This window comes from Lasioglossum baleicum, chromosome 3 (assembly GCF_051020765.1).
Source record: "Lasioglossum baleicum chromosome 3, iyLasBale1, whole genome shotgun sequence".
In the NCBI taxonomy this organism is placed as follows: domain Eukaryota; kingdom Metazoa; phylum Arthropoda; class Insecta; order Hymenoptera; family Halictidae; genus Lasioglossum; species Lasioglossum baleicum.
In genome coordinates this window covers 3,853,617-3,876,739 of record NC_134931.1, presented here as the reverse complement: position 1 = coordinate 3,876,739, position 23,123 = coordinate 3,853,617, and the positions used below count along the sequence as shown (strand labels likewise).

Genomic DNA, 23,123 nt, shown 5'->3' with positions numbered 1-23,123 from the left:
GTTTCTTTTACGAATGTCCACCGATCCAGAGGTGTAGATTCACCTCTACGACGGATGACCATTACTTTTTATACACTCGGTAAAAATATCTCCGTACACTCTTTAAAACAGAATAACTTTTTTATAATTATACCAAATGACCTGATGTTTTGTAAGCAATTAGAAGCATTGGTTTACTGAATGATGGTATTTTCTAAAAATTACAATTTTCAAAACTTTTTTATTTGGGCCCTTAATAAAAATTTAAAATATATGTTTTGTAGATCTACATATAGTAGTTACACACCTGCTGAAAATTTCATCGAAATCGATTGACATACACACTAGCTACAAGCGGTTAAAAATTGTGAAAATACGACTTTTGATCAGTTTCTGCTTAAAATCCACAGAATCGTACATCCTTCGATGCGTGTTGTTTTTTCCCGTGTCAACCGATTTCGATGAAATTTTCAGCACGTGAGTAAAAAATAATATTTTAAAAAATATTTTAAATTTTCATTAGGGACCCAAATGAAAAAGTTTTAAAAAATGCTTTTTTTTATTTTTGCATGTAACCTGATCAATTGTAATTTTCGGAAAATCTTTTTTGCGCATCATCTAGTAAACCAATGCTTCTAATTGCTTACAAATAATATAATCAGATCGTTTGGTACAATTATAAAAACAGTTATTCTGTTTTAAAGGGTGTACGGAGACTTATTTTACTGAGTGTACAACCAAAGTGCAGAAAGTGTATATGTACTTGCTTTTAGCTTTTGTTTCATCGGTGATATTTTACTTTATCCGTATTCGCTACGAACGCAGAAAATTCACAGTCTGATTACAGTCACGCTCGCTAAGTAAATCATAGAGGCTTTGACACGGTAAACTCGTGTTTCGTTATGCAGCCGTGCGTGTGTATATGTATGTGTCTTACTTCATCGTTGATTCTACGGTAAAGGTCAAGACAAAGGATACCCGACGTGCGAATATCCTTGGTTACGCAACGATTCATTTTCCTTTTATAAATATCCGGCCGCGCGCGCTAAAAGGCGAGACCATCGGCGGCAACAATTGTTTACTTCCTTACGTCGCGTCATAAACTTACGAAGTGCGAACAAATTAATTACTTGGGGAACGAACGCGATTTCAAGCACGCGATAACGGTAAAAAATAAATCTCACGGTTCATAAAAAGGGACATTCGAACAATAAAATGGGCCAATGTTACTGAAAATCGAGTCACGCATCCTCTTTTCCTCCGATCTTCGACTAACTGTATGCAACATGGAAATTCCACAGAACTCGGGAAAGTTGAAGAAAGGCAATTCACTACCTGCACCTATATAAACATAGTCAAAACGACCTAAAGCTAAACCAATCACAGGTAGTCGCAAGGCCTACAGGACCGCGGTTTTAGCTAGAATCGTCACAGCAATAGAGAAATAGAGTCATGGGCAGAGTTGTGTTGAATTACAATTCAACTAGTTCACGAATTATAATTAGACAGTGGATTTTATGCATTTATGGCAAAAACTTACAGGTGTAATTTGAAAGAGTAAATTCATTGGAAGAATTAGAAAATACAGTGGTACCTCGGTATACGACCTTAATCCGTTCCTGATGTTTGAACTTATACCGAATAGGACGTATTCCAAACCAGCCTTTCCCATAAGAAGTAATGTAAAAATGATTAATCCGTTCTCATGTAAAAAAATCTCCTATTGATATTATATCTACATTAATGGGGTTGTAAAATAACTTAAACACTGTTTAAACACGTAAATAAAAAATGAGATTTTATTATAGATTTTTAAATTTAAACTTTGCTTAATGCTAAAACACAAAAAGAAACAAATGATATTTTATTCAGGGGAATAAGAGTCCCCTTGCAATAAAACCCGACATTCTGGTGTTTTCACCACGTTTTTTTTCTTTTTCCGCCTTGTGGCGCTTTTGACTAGGCTCAGCTTGGTTTGACTTTTATTAAAAATCTGACCAAAGAATTTTGTTTCTGTCTTCTTCTCAGGATGTTTCTAAAGTGTTTCTAACGTGTGCAAAATTCACACAAAAAGATTATGTCGTATACCGAACAGTAACACTGTACTCTTATGTTATTTTCAACCTATTGAACATATTAAGAAAGGAAATAAATTTCTATTTCACTCCAGTTCGTTGCAATTCCGTTAGAAAATGTTCGTTTTGCATAAAGATCCGCTATCTACTCGCCATTCGCGTAATTAGCAATTAAATTAAGTGAAAGGTTCGAATCATGTGATGCAATTAACAGTAATAAGTAATGTAAGTAACAGTAATACAATATGTAATTCAACTACAATATAATTCAAATACTGTGTATATAAAATACAATGTATTTAAATTAACACAACTCTAGTGTGATGGGTCTATCAGGAAAAACTGGAGAGATGTGGAAGAAAACAAGGATATTTCAATAACATTCACGTGCGTATAGAGGGTCTCCGTAACATAGGCGCGGAACTGTGCAGACCCCTAACGCCTACCACTGATCTTCCTTCCTGACCAGAACAGAGTGGTCTTCCCCCTCCTCGATCCTCACGGTTATTCTTCCCTCTCCACGACTGGTAATCCTACGTCCTTCCTCTCACCTTCGGGACCGTCCTTCTACTCGTTCCTCCACGGATCAGTTCCCCTACCTACCGGTGTCCAGTTATGTTGTCGTGGCGAACATTGCTGGGGCGACAATTCGTTTAAGTATTCGCGCATCGCGAGAAATCCCCCATTGTAGTCCCCCGTTGCTTAAATTTTCTACCTATCACCGAACAATCGGGACCGTATCGGGAGGTGCGACAGTGCGGGGACCACCGTGGAAATCTCGGGGAAAGCGAACTTCCTCAGGTATTCCGCGCATTTTTCAACAGTCCGCTGTCTCGGGTACCATTTACATTCCATACCCATGCGTGGTCTCCGGTGTTGAGGATCCAGTGTGATCTCGCGGGAAAACTGAGAGGGTCCTAGGATCTAGAGGATTTTTTTGGACGAAACGATTTCGGAGAGGCGGTGTGTGCACGTCGAGCACCGTGCATGAGGCCTCAGCATCGCTGATGGAAAATGGACATTAGAGAGGTATGTAAAGTGCTGGGAAACGGGATCTCTTCGTGTAACCTGCCATATTGGAGACGGTCGTTAGGATAATTGAAACCGGGAAAAGTTTTCGGACGCGAGCCGTTTCCTGCCGTTAGGGGCCTCGTCGCTTCCTTTATGGCCCGTGAGAGAGCGGACCCACCTTCTGACAGGTGGAATGCGGGGACCAACATAGCCGTGGGGCCTGACAATCGCGATCGCAGCGACGCGAAGCGACTCGTTCAGGTATGTGGCTCTCTGCGTTCCCTGCGACTCCTGTCTTTCGCCTGGGCCCTGCTCCTGCTGCGGTTACAGCGATTCGAGAAACAATTCGAACATTCGTGATTCATCGGGCCCCTCGACTTTATGCGTTTGTACCGTACAAGATTGTTCCTTGCAACGCTCCATCATGTTCGACAATTTTTAGGTTGATTCGTATCTCGGGTGGAGTCGTTGAGGAAGTTTCAAGAGAGAAACAACGCACCGCAATAGTACGAATATGCATTTGCAAAATATAGAATCGTGTCGAGTGTAGAGATGCATTTAACGATGTGATTGTCGATAAGATATCGATAAACTATATTTATCAATATATTTTAGTTCGAATTCCGTCCGGCAAGCTCCGTTCTCAGTATAAATAAACCTTGATCTAAGAAAACTGAAACCGCAGGCAGAATAGCGCAATGATCAACTAATATTTAAAAATGACCAATAGACTTTTAAGACTTTTCTGATAACTAATTAATAATATTAATGCATGTTAATCGCACAATAGTGACTGATGACTAAAGATTGATGACTGATCATCAACTACTAATTCACTAATAAACAATAGCTAATGATTACTCAGAGCTGTGGCTAACTATGTGCCATTTAGTTATCACTAACTAATCAAAAAGTTTTGACTAATGACTATTTTGCTATGACTAACATTCAAGAAGACTACTAGTCATTTTTAAATATTAGTTCATTGTTACCCTACTCTGGTTTCTGGATCAATTTCGTATTTAAAAATATGTATAGGGTCTGTTGTTGGATAACATGTATACGTGATTCGAGCAAACATCTGTTTATATGTACATATAGAAAAACTGTAAAGTAAAAGCCGAAAGTTCGCGGGCAAAGTGAAAGTCAAAATCGGTATGCGTAAAAAGTTACAGGATTGTGTAAGATTACCACACATGGTAACTTCCGTGTCATTCGTCGTGTTTTGCTCTCTGTCATTCCTGAAACTTATTTCTCATTATACAATAGAAGTATTAGACTGCGGATCTTCGTGCAAAATAAAAATTGTCTGCATCGATTGCAAGAAATAAAAACTAATTTGAATGTTAATCCTTCCCTTCCAATTTTGAATTTCATCTACTCAGTTTTGCTATAAATCCGCAGTCTGATAACTAATTATGTATACTGTTCTAGTGAAACATGCGTTTCGTCGGTATAGAATGAACTCGAAAATATTTTACGAACACCTTAATCTTCTCTCTTTGTACTGTAATTCATACATTTTTCGAGCAAAATAAACAAATCTGTCTGCACAAGTATCTGTGAAATTTTATCGATTTTTAAAAGATAAGTATACAATACTTGAAACGTTTGAAACATATTTAATTATTATTTCATTAAAATTATATCCGTTTCTGTCTGCCTGGGGTGCAAATGCACCGCATAGACAGACAGAAGGTTACTACAAATGAATGCAAACTTAAATTGTTACATATACATTTACATTGCTGGTGAGTGCGTTTTCTGAATTTCAAGTAAGTTCGCATACTTTCGAAAAATTTCTTAATCCTTCGAGGTGTTTCCATTATTAAATCCAGCTGCTGTTCACTTTAATAAAGCCTGCACGCGGCAGCATAAACATCTTGGTGAAAAAAAACCCGACGAAAACGACAGTGGAATGATCTCTGCTATCCGCGAGCGTGGAAGGAATGACGGGGCTTTTTGCTGAATCCAGTGGAAAAAATTCGCGGGATATCTGAAAGGGGCAGCGTCGGATGCGTCCTCGTTTATGCGCGGAACCACCGAGCCGGTTGTTTATTTATTCGAGCACGCGTGTTAATGATATTCATCTGGTGCCAAGGAGATTCTCGGAGTGACCGCGTTGGAGACTGCCCTAATGGAGCAACATCCGACAGGGTCTCGTTTTACGAGTTCCCGTGGCCACGGGATCGTTTCTAATGCGTTAATATGTATCTAAACACGACACGTAACGCGTAACCCGGCTCTAACTTCGAGTAATCGGTACTCGCGCGCGAATTATCTTCTTCACACAGCCGATAACCGTACACGGTCAATAAAGAAAGAGAACGATTTTCCGAGCAGAGCGGAGCGGATTAGAGCAACGCTCGTTCCTTAACCAATCGATCCATTAACCTGTTCCGCGGTTTAATTAATCATCTTTATGCAGCCACGGTGGCTCGTCGTGATAAATTTGACTTTCACTCAGGCCTGCACTACTTTCACCGGGGATCTCGCACGGAAGGACATTTCACAACGAAAGATCGCTGATAATCCTGTCAGCGTTTCCTATCTCTAATATAGCAAAACGAAAAATGTTTCGTGTGGCCTATCATGTAGTCCCGCGAGTACCGGATACGTACGAGGTTCTTTTTTCAAATACATATTAGATCGTTCGAAAAGCCATTTCGTTTTCTCAAGGGAACGTGAAAGCCAATTTTCTACCATTTCAAATAAGTTTTATGACATTTTGTTCTATGATCTCTTTTGCGATTTTTCAGGCAACTTGAAGATCCCATGCTCGTAGAATTTCTGTTTTTTATTAGCAAGACGTTGAGTTAGGTCTTTTCGCGACTTTATTAGAAACGAAATTTGAACACACAACTTTTTCTCTCGTGTACAGCACTTTTACCTTTGCGGTAGTAAAAAAGCAAACGGTGGAAATGCGTACTTTAATTTGGCATATCTGATGCGATGACCAAAAAATGCTAGAATGGTTAGAAAACACTACAAGGCAGGAAATGACGTCCGAAATGTCAGCTGTCAAGATATACCAGGATTTTGCAATTTAAAATAATGTTAAGTAATAACTACGACTGCGGATCTTGATGCAAAACAAAATTTTATACCTGAATTGCAACAAACTGGAGCGAAATAGAAATTTATCTATACTCTCTTAATATGATTAATAGGTTGAAAATAATATAATAGTATTTCTAAATTCTTCTAATGTTTTTACTGTTTTAAATGGCATCTACTCAGTTTTGCCATGAATGCATAAAATCCGCTGTCTACTTATTATGTTCGAATTTATACGAGAATTTGTCTTGATCACCAAAGCAAGCACCGTTGTAAGATGATTCGAAGAACTTCACAATACTATTCTATTATTTTCAGCCTATTAAACATAGTAAAAAAGAAAATCACTTTCTATTCCACTCCAGTCTGCTACGATTTAAGTAGAACATTTTTATTTCGCGCGAAGACTCGCTGTCTACCGATTGAAATTTTATTTTGTGACTCGATCGTAAATCAAGAGAAGCGCAAAAAGACGAAAAATTGCAACAAGTTGACTTTTTTTTTTGTTTTTTAAAGACGTGCGGAAAAAATACGTTTACCTACACCCCAGAGAGGGGTAGTTTGGGACTCGGGGGACAGAGATGGGCGGTGTCCCCAGTACCCACTGAGAAAACCACACATCTAGAACTTCTTTAGCCGATTTCTCTTCCACGTATGCCCTTTAAGGAGCCCCTAGACGATTAATAATATTGTCAATACGCCTATCAATAATATTGACGAGGCGCATTGAAAGAGTATATTGACCGTTTAGCAGGGTGTCAAACGCATCGTCAATTAATTAATTCATTGTTAATTCTGGAGCTTCAATATTATTGTAAACCTAAGTACATTGACAATATTATTGATCGTCTAGGGGCCCCTTAAGAACAGTCAAGGCCCCACTTTCCGTATTTCTCTTGACCGTCTTACTTCTCGGGCTCTGCCCACTCCTGTTCTTGGCTCATGCAACAAGTTGCGACTAGACTGCATTTCAAATCGCGTTGGAAAGTGTGCAAAATGTCGCCCACGAAAATATCGAGCAAAAACTGTTTCTCGAAAGTCCCGACGATACGCGGATATACGTGTCATTACGTTCTATCTCATTAGAAAGAATTAATATTCCAATCGACAGGTCGCCGTCGATTTTACTCGATCGTAAACTCACCGGATGTTGTAGGTTTATAGTAGGTAAGAAATTCACGTTGTGGTTAGGAGATCGCGAAACGACTCATTTAATCGGAACGTTTATTCGGCCACGGATAGATCGGATCGAGGCATCCGTATCGTTTCTCGTTCTGTCGTTAGGTGGAACTCGAAAGATAGATTCCGCAAAGTAGGACTTCGCGATAACGACCTACGCCTCGGAGTATCACCTATCTTGTCTTCGTTCACGAGCATCGTTTTATCATTCACGATCGTCTATTTTCATAGCCGAGTTCATTAGAGCGCGGTAGCCTAACGGCTGGTCTTTCATGGATCTCGCAAAAGATTTCTGTTAAATATCTCCGCTTTTCTTTTTTTTTTTCTATTCACTACTGACAGCGTGGATGCTCATGCAAATTCGGACTCGGGTCGTTCGTTTTGCGAGACCTAGAAAATCGTTGGACACTTTCGGAAGAATCGATAAGTCTGAACTGGAGCAAACGAATGCTTAAACTGTACCAAATAAAGCGTATATTTACGTTATTCGTTCACTTGGTTTAGCCTTAGAGTGTTAGACCATATACATATACTTATGGTCTAAGGAATTGACAGGTTATTTGAAAGATGGATTAAACATATATTTTTATAAATTGATTCAAATGGTTTCTCTCAAATAACGACAGAACTTCCCCTCCAACCAAATGTATATGCTCTAAGGGTTTAGTGTAACATTTCTTCGGAAAGAAAACAGCTGCTTCGCGGTCAGACTTGTTGCAATCTTTTACATTTCCTCAATTAGTCGCGAGTGCTCGATGTCCTCTTGGCGATAAAGATCATTTTTTCAAATGACACAATCGGTATCATTTCAAGAGAAGTAATTTCCGTTTCCGTTACATGTTCGTTCTCTTTCGCCAAGGTCGGAACACCTTTATTATCGTTTATTATTGTTCGTGTTCTCGTCGTTGTTCTGCTCGTAGAGATTTCTCGTCTCCCCTACGTATTTAAAAGCCGGAAGGTTAAATACACGCATGCACAGTAACTGGTGATTGTAAATAAAACGGCCAGTGTTTGTGCGTCAGTCCACAAAGCGGTATTCAAACTTCTTATTTTAAGATTTTGGTTCAGGAGTCGGTATATTCGTCGATTCGACAGTTTTTGCATGACCGTGACGGGACGACGCTGTATCAATAGTAAAAGACGCTAATGTAGCCGAGAAATATGCAAAAATCTTCCATTGAACTTGTCTTCAATTTTTGAATAATGTATTTTTCAGTTTTATCATGCGCTGACTGTTTTTAATACTTTTTATTCATGAAATAATCATTATTATTAGACAGATGACATTTATGACGAAAATGGGTAGGTATGATTGAAAACAGTAAAAACGTTATTAAACATATCACGACAGAAAATTACTTTGTATTTCACACGAGATTGTTGCAATCCAGGTAGAACATTTTTATTTTGTATAAAGATCCGCTGTCTAATGATTATATATATATACATTCTATATTATGTATATTACAGTAGAGTATACTATATTTCCTAGTAATTATGATAAGGTATTGTTAGTGCTTATATGTACGTTAATACTTATCAAAACAATGATCAAGTAGTATCACGAAGGATGTGTTGGACCCGACATGCAACAAATCAAATATGGAGTATTTTTTAAAACTGTTGTTACATCGATCTTCGTCTATCATGTATTATTCATTGCACGTACATCGACCAATTATGATCACGTCAAACTCCTTGAACTCGATCAATAAACATCTCAATCATCCGGTGATTCCATATTATCCTTTTTTTTGCAGGCATCGTGCGGAAAATACACGATGCCGTTGTAAAAAAGTGTGTCCGAAGATTAATAATAATTGCAACTTTTATGTGTCGTGATTGCTGTTGATTGCAACAGTGTCATGGTCAAATTATCATGTAAAATTAATTCGTGTAATTGATTGTATCGAAGAGATTGAATATCGTTTTCTTCTGGAAGGGGTGTACGATGACTCCCATTAATATTCGGACGCTCTCAAAAAAACGGTAACGTTTTTAATATTGGACTGTACGATTTGAACATTCTTGAAAAGTTAGAGCAATTAGTTTACTACATGAAAGTTGCATGTTACAACTTTTTTATGTGAAAAACTGCAATTTTTATCATCTTTAAACGTTCGCAGCTCATTGCAACCTCGATTACTTTCGATGAAATTTTGATCGACGAAAAGTGTTTCCTACATTTTCCATATAAGCCTACATAAAAAAGTTGCAAAATACAACCTGCCTAGTATTTTCTCTGTAATGCCGACAACGTGCAATTCTCTTAAAAAATTTGTGTCACTTTGTGTAGCAAACCAATTGTTCTAACTCCTCAAGAAAGTTCAAATCGTATGGTCCAATATTAAAAAGTTATCGTCTTTTTAAGAGTGTCCGAATATTAGTGGGAGTGACTGTTACTGTGTGCCTTTGCGAGACGCGACTGAAAATATGCAATTCAGAATAAAATATTGTGCGAGTGAACCTCTGATATTTAGGCTCGATATTGTTCGACATGTATTTATAATATTATTTTAACGATCCGTTTTGAACGTGAAGAGCGTCAAAGTAATTTGTTCCTGGCATTTCTTTTGTTGGTTCATTATGAAGGAATTGTACGGTTACAAATGATCGCATAATTTGAGACATGTAATTTGTAATTTCAGTAAGGAATACAATTTCCAAAAGCAATCTTGTTAGGTCATTTCTGGTTACGCAACACGGTGACGCCAAATATACGTGAATTTTTTTAGGATTGTTTGAAGCTATTCAGAATTAACACTACCTGCATATTATGCAATTCGCAATCCATCAATTTAAACTGTCAGGCGGTCGGGACATTTATCAACTAAAAAACAAGAAAAACAGCTGTTGCAAAAAAGTACACTGCGAAGAAAATCGCAAAACATATTTGATGAGTGTGAAACGTCTTTGTTTATTAACTTTGAGAATTCGAAAGCTCATTCGTAGATTGTAAAATTTATATTGGATACACAAACCACAAGACAATGAAAACCATAAATCTAATGATTAATGGACGGATATTTAAGCATTTATGGCACGTGTAGATTCGTAAAACACAATAAATGTGTACACTAACAAGCACTAAAACAGCATTTTTAGTAAATCACGTGATAAAATGAGAATCCGCAGATTCGCCATCTGTTTAATATGTCCAGAATATAGTGAAAGAAAAATACGACATAAAAATGCGCATTTCATTCATGAAAGATAGTGTATCTTGTAAATATAAAAATAGAAGACAATCGTTTCCTGTCTCCTGAGGCGATGTTATCATCAACTAACAGGGACCGATAAATTATTACTAAAGATAATCCACAGTGGTTTCAAGTGTTCCGGATTAGAGTCGAGTGTTTTCAATCCACGTTCCTTTCAATTCGTTTATTATCAATATTGAAAAACTGACCTCGATTGATGGCGATTATTTAATATTAGATTTGGATTTAAAATAAAGATACAACTAACTAATTGCATGGACCACGATTTCATTTGCACACTTAACTTGTACGAATATGAAATTGATATAGCAGCTCATACAATACTTAAATGTTTAGTATTTTATTAGATACCACCACATTTAATAATGTTAACAATATTGCGAATAATGGTACGTCGATTGTTAATGGTGATACTGAGTCTCGAGTGCTAAGTGTTAAACAGTTTTAGCCAGTTTAATTAAGATGATATCTCGAGAGTCCGGCCATCGTCCGATCCAGCTTACGTGTTTTGTTATCGTTCGATATTGTAATACCTATTTGTAATACCTGTTTATTATGATCGATGACATTCATAATGGCGAACGTGTTTACGCGAATCTCTAAATGCGTAACTGTTTAATTCCACTTTCCGCTATCTGGTAGAGTGCGAATTAAATGGTAAGTTCGCGGGATGATTAGGCGTTTGCATCAGATCCGAACCGTATTATTCCTCGAATGGCTAATAGATAGGAAAACATTTTTTTTTCTAGTAAATTGCAATTTGCCTTCGATGCTGCATCAGATGCCGTGTAATGGACTGTTAATTTTTTATTCATTAATGGAACCGTAATTAAGTTCCCCAGAGTTTACAATTTTATGCGACCTGGACATCTTTACATCTTTACATCTTTACATCTTCGGCATTTGCTTCAATCTTCGTCGTTTGTCATTAGACTGTGGTTTTTTATGTAAAATAAAAATCATCTTCGCTGCATACAATCCACAGACTGATTATATTATTATCGACGAATTAAACTTATTAATGGAAGGAACAAATTTTAGCTTTTTCAACTATTATTATTCTTACATACAGAGTGGTCCACCGAAATGTCTCCTTTATTTGTGATGACTAGACTGCGAATTTTATGCATTTATAACATTGTACAATTTAAACCAGTGGACATGTAAAAGATATTTAAGGACATCAATGTGTTAGTTTCAGCTTAATAGGATATTTAAAAGAAGAATACCATTTTTATTTGGCTCCTGTCTCCTGCAATCATTTTTTATTTTGCATAAAGATCCGCAGTCTAGTGATTACATAACAAATGTTATAATTCTCACTTACAATTAGACCACTTTCATAATTACGGGCGCAATTAATGCACAATATTCTGCAAGAAGATCCGCAGTCTACATTTATGATCGATTTGGAAAATATTGTACGAAAACTCGCAGATTATAAAGGCCCTGATCGCGAGCGTCCTTTCGACAGGTTTTATCAGACAAATTTTCAAGTTGAAAAAATTCCGTGAAGATATCGTTATCTCACCGGTGGTTCCCGGCTTAGGGTGCTTTGCAGCTCGTTAAAATCCGCAAAGCTGCTTCTCCTTTTTGCCCTGTGCGTCTCCCTGTCTTGTAAACGCTCATGAATCTGAAACCGTCGCATGCGATATTTATTAAGCGGTCGTGCGTACGCAGGCAGAAGCCGCGAAACCCGACGATCATGAACTTTAAGGAGAAGTCGTGACTCAGTGTCATCCAAGAGACCTTCCAATTTGGCTAATCGTCCTACGGGGTCAACTCGATTACGCGAGGTTACGCGTCTGACCAAGAATGTCTGCTCGTCTTTCTTTCCACGTATTCCTTCGCCTTCTCTCCTGTACTTTGAAAGACTCTGGCCCTCGTTTCCTGTCCGAAAACGTCACGAAAATTACTATACACGTATTTTCAAGAGACTTCGTTACTATTAACAATTAATAATTCGCTTCGGCGAATTTTAACTGATTTTTTTTATGCATTTACGACCAAAATAGGTGGGTCGAATTAAAGTGTACCGCTCGAAGTTTTACACGCCATTACTTCCCAAACTACTATAGCTCGTTGTAAAAAAACATTTCAAATAAAACTTACCGTGTTTGGGAGGAGATGTCTATCTGAGAAAATTTAACAAATTAATTATTATGTATTTATTGCTTTCAACCATGTAAGGTTTATATATAGCACATACATTTTACAAGCAATACAATGTATGGTTATGTTACAATATGACTTAGTGTGCAACTTGCAATTAGTGTACGTTAATTTTGTTAGGTTACGGTTACCTCAACACAAAAATAATATTCAGACCTTCGATATTGTGGCTATAATTATGAATACACTGCGGATCTTTATGCATTTATGAAGAAATTGGTTCGGTGAAATATGAAACAGTGAAAGATTCGAAAAATTTCAGAATATTGTAATGTTGTTTTTAATGTAACAAAAAGCCATTAAGAGGTGAAACCAATTTTTATTTTATTCCTGCTTCCCACAATAAGTGCAGAACATTTTTATTTTGAATAAAGATCCACAGTCTAATTATGAAAGTGGTCTGAAAGTGACATATTTCTTGTTTCGAGATATTTCATGGGAAAGGATATTAACACCAAATGAATTCCATACAATGTTGAAATAACAAGCACTATGAAACGGTTCGTTTTTCAAGAAATAATGTGATGTGAAATAACTGATAAACTGATTATTCCCTTTTTTTTAATTTTGTCAACTTTCATAATTATGGGCACATGTCTGGTCCGCATAGGAAAGATTTGAGAAAATTTTTACACAATTTTCGAATTGTGCTAGTACGATACCTTTGGTACTCTAAATATGTACAGTGACTCCCATTAATATTCGGACGCTCTAAAAAACGCGATAATCTTTTTAATATTGTACTATACGATTCAAACTTTTTTCGGAAGCTAGAGCACTTAGTTCACTACAGGATATGAAAAGAAATTTTTTCGAAAATTGCAATTGGTCGGAATTGTAGAGAAAATACTAAAAGATCCATTTTACAACTTTTTTATGTGGGCCTATATTGAAAATTTAAAAAATACGTTTTGTAGATCTGTGGGAAGCGATGGAAAGCGATTCTTACATCTTTCAATGACTGTCATTTTTCCCCGCATCAACCGATTTCGATGAAACTTTCACAATGCGTATAACCCGCACAGATCTACAAAACATATTTTTCAAAATTTCAATATAGGCCCGCATAAAAAAGTTGTAAAATGCAACATTTAGTATTTCCTCTACAATTCCGGTCAAATGCAATTTTTGAAAAAATTTCTTTTCGCATCCTGTAGTAAACTAATTGCTCTAGCTTCCCAAAAGAGTTCAAATCGCATAGTCCAATATTTGAAGAGTTACGGTGTTTTTAAGAGTGTCCGAATATTAGTTGGAGTCACTGTAAATACTGTACCACTCGAGGGTGAAGATATGACGGTGGCAAATTCCCAGGGAGAGCATAATGGCGTCGAATTCTAACGGTTTGATAAACCGTGGTGCAACAAAGGTGATTCCCATCAGCATGTCCCCATCATGGTGTTCGAGTGGAGCGTGTTGTACGCGTCTGGAAACACGCATCGATAAACGCAGAATCTCTCGTGCGTAATTGGTATCCAGTCGGCGTCGTCCCGCCGGTAATAATTATTTTCGTGCCACCTGTTATCTTTGTGTGTCGGAAGGCGGCGGCGGCCGGTATCGTCAAATCTCTTGTTTTCACGCGATATTTATAGATAGTGGTTCTGATCCGGTCGCCCGGTCGTTCTAATCGGTCCAGGTATCAATTATCGTATTTCGGTCAACCCGTAAAAACGCGAAACTCGTTCCCCACGGGCAATTTCATGCGGATGACGACGAGGGGACGCGCAAGAAAACGCATAAATTACGCTAGTCTCGATTAAATACGACACCGGACCACGACAGAGAGTTATGTCGGCGTCGCACCGCGACCAAGATTGTAACTGTTTCGTATACACTCCTCTCTCGACGGGCAGATACACTCCTCGACAAAATGATGTCGAGACACACTCCCTGTGTGCCATCTTTAATTTCTCCAAGACGCAGAGTTTCCGAACGGAACGCACATCGTCGCAATTCTTCAAATTAAAGTTAAGCCCAACTAACTTTACCCAAATCTCCTTTTTCTCCGCTATTTTTATTCAATTGAAAATCAGGGAAAGCCTCAGCCGACATGACAACAGAAGGATCGAGCACACGCGCTATCTATATTTTGTCCAGGAGTGTACCTACAGGAAAATACATATACGAGATATAGCTTGCGACCGGGCCTCGGTTAGTATGATTCTTGCCGGTTATAGTCGCGAGGGCCGTGTGTTCTCGACGGCAAGGATCATTCGCTCGGGTCGCGTTTACGCCCACCTTCGACCGAATATGCTGAAACAGCTAATCGCGATACAGTTTTAATACCCGTTTTAGCATCTGAGTTAGCATTCGTAAACACTGTGCGCTCTCCGCGACATCGCGGTTTCCTTGTTTTTCCGTACGGCGATCCGAGTCGATCGCTGGCTTTGTGATTAAGCACGATCTAATGCCAGACGACTTGATAAGAGGCGTTTAAGTGACGAGCAGCATTTTTTCTGCCATTGTCGTCTTTTGACGCTACTGTTTAGAGGTTGCTGGGGAGCACTCGAAAATCTGATCGTTTTAGTAGTGTTAAAAAGATAGAAATTTCACGATGAGACAATCTTTCGATTTATTTTTTTTCTCCTTTATTATCATAGTAAGGCTCCAGTAATTGACCTCGTATCATTTTCAGGAAAACCGTGAAAAATAATGTTTCTGGTCGTAATGATCTTTTGAAAAAGCCGCGATAGGTAAATATAGTACGAAATATTTACCTATTCCGTTCGTAAATTAGATTTTCTATGGTATTAACTTCTTTTCATTTGTATTTTCAAATAAACGATATCAATGTAACCACCTTTAGTGTTTCATTGTGTTCATAGTGTCAATTAGTAGTTTTCTCATTTTCAAGGATGGTCAACTTCTGACAGAATTATTGAATGTTCGAAAATGTCTATAGAATAATATCATTATTTTGAAAAAGTTTAGCTTTGTTACACAGTATGAGAAGTTCAAACAGCATTTTCACGAATAGACAATTCTCGAATAAAACCGAATGGTTCTCGCTTGGACGGGAGCATCGGGGCGCATCGCCAGTCGATTAAAATGAAACAATCGGTATTTTGCAAACCGGTGAAAATCGTCGTTTCTATTTTAACATTCAACTCACAGCCCTTATCGTGTTTACGTGCAGCGCTGCGTATCCTTGCGTGATACTCCGCGCGTGGCTGGCTAGGCCGTTTTGCGATTTCGCAATAAGCGCATGTGCGCGCGGATTTAGCGATGCCAGGTGAACGTACCGGGTCTTCCCGGACCCAGAAATCAGATTCATTCCGTTCACTTCCTTCCTCAATCTTCTGGAACATCAAGATTTCTCGTATCCCTCGTACACCTCGCTTTTGATCATTAGATTGCCGATGTTCCAGCAAACTTTCATTTTTTGGCACGTTCGCAGAGACTAGAATCAAACCACTTCTCGTTTCCTTAATTAATCAATTCGGTAGAAGTAAAAGATTTTCATGATTTTACAATCTCTTTCTCCTCTCATCAAATCATTTGAAAAGCGTAGCTCGACCAGGGTCCGCAGCAGGATTAATCCTTATATCAGTAACCGAAATTCAGGTGTATCCACCTCCGGTCATGGAAAAGATTTCATAATCACTTTGCACGCGTCAATTTTGTGCTTTTTACGTTTGTAGTCCACTGTACTACCTGGAACCATAGTTGGGCAAAAATTTTATTGAAATAAAAATTTCGAATAAAGTGGGTTTAAAACCCACTTGGAAAAAAACCCACTTTATTCGAAATTTCTACCCATCTCTGCCTAAATAGAACCAAGTTTCTAACTTTCAGTTACTCGCACTCCACTTTATACATAACTGTTTACATGGAACTTTATATGACTCGAGCATAAATAAATTTTTATCCAATAAAATAACTACTTTAACGCAAAAGAAATATTTGCTAGTGTAGTCGACAGCTCTGTTTACGCTTGAAACACTACATTTAAAGTTTCGAGATTCTGAGTAGTAATTGAAAGTGAATGGAAAGTGTCAGTGCACAATAGTTGAAGAAAGAAATGTCAGCACCATCTTTAGACACCATGTTACTATCGGATAATATTGTCGTTGACTAAAATCGTTGTCCGTTAAAGACGTTGTCGGCCAAAGTTAATGTCGGTGAAACCTGTGTCGGTGATTTTCATGGGACCCCAAATTGACACAGTGGCAAAAAAATTGATGAAAAAACATCGAAAAATCACTGTTTTCTTATTCTTCGTTTTTAGGTTTCTCGGTTGTGTGTTTCGCATGAAAAAGATAAAGATCACGAAGTTTCGGATAAAACCTACAAACAACAGAACAGCATAACATATTTCGGGAAAACTGTGTCAAATTGATATGAGAGATGGATCAGGGTTAATATTTAATTGACTGCAGCATTGTCATGTGTCAGGTACGCGTTCCATATTGAAAACATGATGATCCATTTCTTCCGTTATCAACGAGAGAAAAAAACACTGATCAAACGATGCAGAGGAGCAACAGCAAACGAACGCGTTCGGTGTCGAACGAAATTCAGATGATGCCGCGCACTTTCACCAAATTATAAATGGTGGACGGCGAAAGTTGTTATTCTTTATGTCGCCGTGTAAAAAAACTGTCGCCGATGATGTAACGCGTCACGTTTCTTTCGGGGAATTCATTCCCCCCGTAGGTATTTGCATACAATTTGGCTGACGATCACGTAGTCATTCGGCAGCGAATGTCACGCGTAGATAAAATCCTGCGAAATCGAGGAAACGTGAAATCCGCGGTGCGATCTCGTTATCATTGTTCTTCCTGATACGCCGGGTACTCCCGGAGCGTCTGTCCACGTCACTCGTTTCTTTCTCGTTCCATTTCATATCTATTGCTCTGAATTTTCCTTGGAGTACTACACCTGATTAAACGTCACTCCTGTGCGAATTGCACGGCCCAGTCCAATCCAATCAGGGTCGAGGACCCTTTTGTCTCCATGAAGGAATTGTTCGTCTCCATTTGGCACGATTCTCTCGATGTTGCATCAATTGATTGCCATTAAATGCCACTTTTATAATTATTATGGACACGAATCAGGGTTTACAATCCCGCAGGATAGATGTGGGATTTATTTTAATAAGGATTTAGTTCTTCTAACTAATATATATGTATACAGGATGTCTCAAATGAAGGAGGCCATCTAAATATCTCCTTTATTTTTAATGGCACAAAAAATATTTGTGGCATAATTTAAATGGTATCGAAGGAGGAATATCATAGAAGAACAATTTGTTTTGTCCGGTTATTTTTTCATAGTTTTTTCAGTCATCGTTATTTTTTTATTGGGAAACTTAATTTTTTTTTATTCCATCTTATAGCGGCTGAAAAAATACATTTGAATATGCTTAAGTCATTAACAAGATGGAATAAAAAAATAAGTTTTCCCGATAAAAAATAACGACAACCTTGAAGAAAACTGTGAAAAAATAATCGGACCAAAAAGAATAGTTCTTCTATGATATTCTCCTTCGATACCATTTAAATTATGCCATAAAAAATAAATTTCAGACATATTCGGCCCCATATTCCTTTTGTAATATAGTAATAAATCAATAAATATATTTTCAAGATTTTTACTGGTTTTGGTAGAAGTATATAGCTTCGTCTTAACCTCGGTAGTTCTAGTGTTAATAAAGAAACAAATTTTACTTAATGAGAGATAATCATCTTTAATCATAGTGATAAAAATTTATTAACAAAATAAAAACAAAATCTAAATCTACATCTAACACGAGTCCAGTTTCTTAGACAAAATAATTACGTTAATGGCCAGAGTTGGACAAAAATTTTATTTGAATGAAAATTTCGAATAAAATGGGTTTTTTCCTAGTGGGTTTTAAACCCACTTTATTCGAAATTTTTATTCAAATACAATTTTTGCCCAACTCTGTTATTGGCTAATACAGGAACATCAAGAAATCAGGTTACGCAATCCAGCGATAAAAATGAAATTAGTGTAGCCCAGGGTCGATGAACCATTAACCGCGAGGCAGCTTCCTCACACTTCTAATTAAGGAAGATGATGTTTAGGTCGATTTAAAGATTCGCTCTTCTGGTGCGGAGGAATTCTTTTCCCGTACGTTTCCCAGCTGCATGAGTTATGACAACCCATCAGCTCGTACAGAGCGCGTAGAGTGCCTTCGCTTGCCCCTTTTCTTACCTCCACGCAGTCCCGCTAGCCAACTTTTCTGCCATAGCACATAACAACGGTCGCTAATGTGTTAACACTGAAACTTGCATGATGTTGTTCGGAACCGTTCCTGCGAAATTCAAAGTAAAGTTTAATATTCCCCATTGTAACACGTCGTATCATTCGCAGGGGCTTGTCATTCATAATTCTGAATGTTGTGTCTCTATTGTTGGACCGTAAGTCGGAGAGCACTTCCAAGTGGTGGTATACATATGTGTAGCAGAGTTGCTCCGCACAAGCTCGAGTGTGACGCAGTTCACGTTTCATTCGGAATCTATGCTTTGAAAATTTGGACAATTTTAATATTGTCAATATATTTTCATATCACGGATAGACCGCGGATTTTTCTGCAAAATTTGAACTTGATTTTTCGACGTTTTTAAGAACACGTCCGTGAAGGGAAACACTTGGGGTTGTATCCTCATTTTTCTAAATTTTTAAAACGCTTGCGAAAGACATTTCGTTCAACTGACGTCATTTTCACACTCTTACGATTCACTACAGGCTTAAAAACTAGTTTTCATCGGCTTGTTAGTTCGCTGTTCTTATAAAAATGACAAGCTTAATTACATTTAGACTTTGTGCGGCTCTTGTAATACGTGCTCTATTAAAGACATCTATACAACAAATTTCTTATAAAATAATTGTCATAATTTCAATAAGTGTAAAATAAAAGATCTGGAACCGGTCATTTTGACAAGTGGTGGTAGATTTACTGTTAAACTTGAAACAGATTGTTTGAAATTATTTTCACACGTATGTCTGTAAAATCAACAATTTTTAAGATATCCAACATTACTTCCAGATTCGTTTACAACATATTCAAAGAACAAAATCCAAAACACTACTCCGAAAAGTGTCCGGTTCGGATGATCGAAGTTCTACTATATCGAACAAAAATTTAATCAACGATTGACGAATTTTAACCGTTATTCCCAATTAACGATTAATACGTATTTAATCGTTGCCCGCAATTAACGATTTATAAGTATTTAATCGTTGACCACAATTAACGATTAATGAGTATTTAATCGTTAACCGCAATTTTTTTTAACGACTACACTAGAAGATTAATTGTTAATTGCGATTGACGATTGAAAATCGTTGATTAAATCTTTTCCCAACTCTGATGCATACTGAAAAAAATGTAAACTGAGTTTTTGTTGAGATATATTTCTGTCAATTCTCCATCTCCGCTCTCCGTCTCTCTCTCCCTCCTTATTACAATTTATGGGTAGACCGTTTTGCGATTAACTTCAACAATTGATTAAATCAGTCTCCGATTTTTCGATGATTTCTTTTTTTTAATCAACGATTGACGATTAACTTCATCAATCGATTGAATCAATCGTCCATTTCTCAATGATTACCTTTCTGAACCGTACACATTATTCAATCGATTTTGGTTAAAATTTTAATTGATTAATGCCCCACTCCGCTATCGAGTATCTATGAAGTGTCGAGTATCGAATAAGAACTGGCGGACGCGTCCCATTCATTCGTCGCGAACGGCAGAAAAAAAAGCGTTACGGTGTAAAGGTATCGGTTCCAGTTCTATTGTTCCTGGCCGCTGAAACGTGCACGGAGTATCGCGCGCGCAATTTCGCCAGGTGTATACTCGAAGAGGAGTACGCGCAAGGTGGTCGGCCGGCGACGGCGACCAATCGCGTGCCGAGTAGTTAGGCGCCGTTTGTAGTCAGACGGTGCCGTCGCCCGTGAACGGAGCGTCGTCAATCGGTGCTGAACCGTCGCACGCGCAACACGCTTGTCCAAGTTTTTCGCGACCGTGGCCACAACATTTGAAGTGACACTCGATTGTTATTGTGATCGTGATCCCCTGCTGCTTTGTGCGTCGATTCCACTAGATCCCTTTAATCACAGGTACACAAGTCGCTTGATTTATCCTCGATTACGTCAACATACTCTTTTCTTTTATTTAAGAAATATTCAATCGCGAGAGTATATTTTCCGTTACGCCGCATGCAATTACTAGCCAGCTGATCTTTATGCAAAACAAACATTTTCAACCTAACTTGCAACAAACTGCTGTGGAATAGAAAATTTTCTTACTTAGCCCTTTGGACTCGAAGCAATTTTAATTCGAAAATCAAGACATTCCTTTCAACCCAGATCATTTTTATTCTATGTGATCTTTTTTTACATTGCGCACATCGAATTCGGACCTGTTAGTTCAGTTTTTCAGAATTTATAGAATACGGACGAATTTAATCATTTTAAATCGCCTCGGAGCCACCATTAGAGTGCAAAGGGTTAATACATTTGATAGGTCGAAAATAATATGACAATATTTTTACTGTTTTCAATTACATCTATTCATTTTTTGTCATAAATACGTAAAATCCGCTGTCTAGTGATTACAAACGCACAGAGTATCCGTCACGTGTCGGAGTATACAAATATTATCGTCTGATTGATAAATTACAGATTTCTAGGAACGGGGAACCTAAATCTTATAATTCAATACTTTATATTTACAATTAGTAGATATCTGTTCTGTTACAAATATATGTATATGTTGTAGTATGAACTATTTAGTTACGGCTCGTTGCAAATGCAGGTAACTGTGATTGAATAAAAATTATTTATAGACGATGATTTTATAATTGATTGATTGAAACTGTATACTTGAATCTATAGAATTCGCAGTTCCCAAGATAAACAGAAGCACTGACAAATATGATGAATAAAAAATACTGGAAGTAATACATACAAGTATCCACAATTATTACTAGATAGCGGATCTTTATGAAAAATAACAATGTTCTACTTGAATTGCGACAAACTGGACATACTCGGAGCTATTTTAACTTGCAAATTAGACATTTGTTCGACCTAGAATTCAATTCTCTATGCTTGTTTAAATTTCATGGGCATGAAATTCATATAACAACTCGTGCAATACTTAAATGTTTAGCAACTGATTAGATACCGACATATTTCATAGCGTAAACAATATTTTGAATAATAGTCGAGTGCTTAAGGATTATTTGGTTGAAAATAATGTAACAGAGAGTACTTTGAAATTCTTCTAATGTTCTTAACCGTTTTAAACGATGCCTACTCATTTTTGCCATAAATACATAAAATCTTTTGTCGAATTGCGATTAGACTGCGGATGTTTATGCATTGCCCAATTTTTGTAGACTTTAAGAAAGTGGAATGAAATAAAATCGTATTTTTAACGGGAACAGCCGTTGTATATCTAAAACAAATGAAAATTGTACAGAATTCTATCGAATTTTATATTCGAGTCTTCTCTTTTGCATAAAGATCCGCAGTCTAATTATTGTCATTTCATTGGATATGAGCACAACTAAATAAATCACAGGTTTCACGATTGTGTAATGTCGTATCTCGTTTCGCAGCTTCGACGAACTACCTAATCGACGAAGCTAATTCGTCGTTGAGCCGTCCGCGTGATTGGATTTCTGATACTGTATTGAATCATGCAAGGTAAACAGAAATCAGACGCTCAAATATGTAGGTAGAAAAGCGAGTTGAAGAAATGAACGTTCAGCTGACAAGAAATAATCGATCGATGAATTTACGTTGCCCGTTAGATGTCAGGGTAATTAGGGTCGATATCAACAACACAGAAATATCGCAGATAATGCCGGCGTAGTTATCTAACTTGCATTATCGAAAATTGGACAAAGAGAGATACCGGCCTTTCTCCGATACCGCTCCGCGTTGCATTTCCATAAATGCAGATACAAATTTACGTCAAGGTCGGACGGAGAATGCAATTATTACCAGCCCCGTGCTCCAAACAGATTAGCAGAACCATCAGTTTTCAAAACCTTCTCCTGGTAACTTAAACATAGACGTTACATTTCGTTCGTGCTCTTTTTTCTCGCTCTGACGAGAAGATAGTTATTGGAAACAATATTTCAATACAAGCGGCTCCTGTGTTCCAATTTTTATAGTGTTTTATTCGATCTGTATCCACATTGAATTTACCGATAAATTGCAATATTGCTTTCGCAAATAAGGTTCGTCACAGCAAAAGTAAACTAAGAGAGTCATCGGTAGGCTTCCGATTTGAATGGAAACAAAAAATTGCACGAATCGCACAGGACAGGAGCGGGACAAGAATTTCCATCTTCGATCATTTTCAGAACAGTTGATGCGACTTTAAACAACCAAAAAAAGCAGACGAACGTTATGCGACGGTTCTACGTCGTGAATTTCCGTCGCATGC

The 23,123-nt window shown here is 37.6% G+C and overlaps 1 protein-coding gene across 4 annotated transcripts in view; it reads left to right on the top strand.

The window, feature by feature from the left end:
* Window positions 1-2,645: 2,645 nt before the first annotated feature.
* Window positions 2,646-23,123, top strand: part of LOC143207609 (uncharacterized) — a 101,917-nt gene continuing 81,439 nt past the window's right edge. For 2 of the 4 annotated variants that reach the window (XM_076421285.1, XM_076421286.1), the window contains exon 1: window positions 2,646-3,083. The gene's annotated coding sequence lies outside the window, so the exon portion shown is untranslated. Of the gene's footprint in view, window positions 3,084-20,222; window positions 20,783-23,123 lie in introns of those variants that run through there. The other 2 variants (XM_076421282.1, XM_076421284.1) reach the window with 1 other exon arrangement.